We start from the raw sequence: 1,808 nt of genomic DNA on the forward strand, positions 1-1,808 counted from the left end.
TAATTGTTAGTTTTTTATAATTGTCATTCTTGCAATCTTCTTGCTATTCAGTAATAAACGTTTGATGCAATTAATTTGAGACGTTGGATTAATTGTTTATTAGGTTGTTTCTTGACATTGAGAAATGCTTGTTACAACTGGATTTTGAATAGTAAGGACTGGTAGTTAACACTTAGAGATGAGGTTGATTTACTCGCCGGATTAAGAACTAACAACTCTTAATAGTCTTAAATCATACTTAATGCTAATTTGTAGTAATCTGATAGGAAGAGATTCCATTAGGTTAGTGCAGGTTTAGGAATCCGGTAAGCTCGAGAGAGGAACCGGGATTCAATTCAGGATTTAGGCACGGGTAAGCAAGATCGGCAATCCATAAAATTCATCTTTAGAATTCCATCACTTAGGCTCCCTTTTGGATTTATTTCTCTCTTTACAATTGTCTTTTAATTGTCCATTGTTGTCCTTCATTTACTTAATTGCACTCATAACCATTAGGCCGGTATGTTAGAACTTTCACACCCTATTTCGGACTAGATAACATAGCAAGGTAGTAACTCTAGGTTCACCCGATCTCCGAGGATACGACCTTGATACTCACTAGTGCTAGGGCTGCATCGGTAGGTTCAACGCCTTAGGTGTAGGTTGCATAAAGAACCCATCAAGTTTTTGGCGCGTTCTTGTGTGTAGTGAACTAGAGTGAATTGTTTTTGTGTTAATTTAGTCATTATTTGTTTTATTCATTTATTCTTTAATTCTATTATTATTTATTATTATATTATTTTTGTTGATCGGTGGTTGTGTGGACTTTCGGTTTCAGGTAGTTTATGACCAGGAGCTCAAACTCGAATCTTATAGAGCCTCTATCTGATCCAGAACGATCCCTCAGACTCTTAAGGAAGAGGTTGCAATTAGAAGAGGAGGAGATTGAGGTTGAGATACCTGTGGATAGACTAGACACGATGGAAAACCATGACCCCCACGCCGATGAGGATCAGAGGACGATGTACGAGTTTGCTCGACCATCTTTGGATGGGACGAAAACTAGTATAGTCAGACCTGCTGTAGCGGCCAACAATTTTGAGATAAAGGCCAATGTTATCCAGATGATCCAACAAAGCGTGCAGTTTGGAGGATTGCCCAGCGAGGATCCCAATGCACATATCTCCAACTTTTTGGAGATTTGTGACACATTCAAAATAAATGGAACAACCGATGATGCCATTCGGCTGAGATTGTTTCCATTTTCCTTGAGGGACAGAGCAAAGAGATGGTTGCAATCTCTTCCACAACAGACGATCACTACCTGGAAGGCGTTGGCCGAAAAATTTTTATATAAGTATTTTCCTCCCGCTAAAACTGCTAAACTTAGAAATGACATCTTCTTTTGTGCGGTTTGATGATGAAAGCATGTCGATGCATGGGAGAGATTTAAAGATCTTTTGAGATGCCGCCCACATCACGGATTGCCGGTGTGGATGCAGTTCGGACCTTCTACACGGGTTGAACCTCGCAGCGAGGCGATGGTGGATGCCGCAGCAGGGCGCTAAACAAGAGACGCCCGAGCAAGCTCGAACTTGATAGAGGAAATGGCCATGAACAACTATCAATGGCAATCCTCTAGGAACCGACCGGGGAAGACAAGGAGTGGTCAACCAAGTGGACTCTACAGCCTTGGCGAGCTCAAGTGGAGCTTCTAGCCAAGAAAATCGACCAACTCCAAATGCCAGTTCACACAGTGACGTTGGGCTGCGAGTTTTGTGGTGGCCCGCATTACGGTCGATCATGGAGGTATGTTTGCTTCATCTTCT

General features: G+C 41.9%; 1 non-coding gene across 1 annotated transcript; it reads right to left on the reverse strand.

Moving 5' to 3' along the window:
• Positions 1-1,361: 1,361 nt before the first annotated feature.
• LOC112535333 lies at positions 1,362-1,465 on the reverse strand. The gene has a single exon (XR_003079487.2). It is a non-coding gene; the product is annotated as a small nucleolar RNA R71 (small nucleolar RNA).
• Positions 1,466-1,808: the final 343 nt, after the last annotated feature.

This window comes from Ricinus communis, chromosome 9 (assembly GCF_019578655.1).
Source record: "Ricinus communis isolate WT05 ecotype wild-type chromosome 9, ASM1957865v1, whole genome shotgun sequence".
Lineage (NCBI taxonomy): Eukaryota > Viridiplantae > Streptophyta > Magnoliopsida > Malpighiales > Euphorbiaceae > Ricinus > Ricinus communis.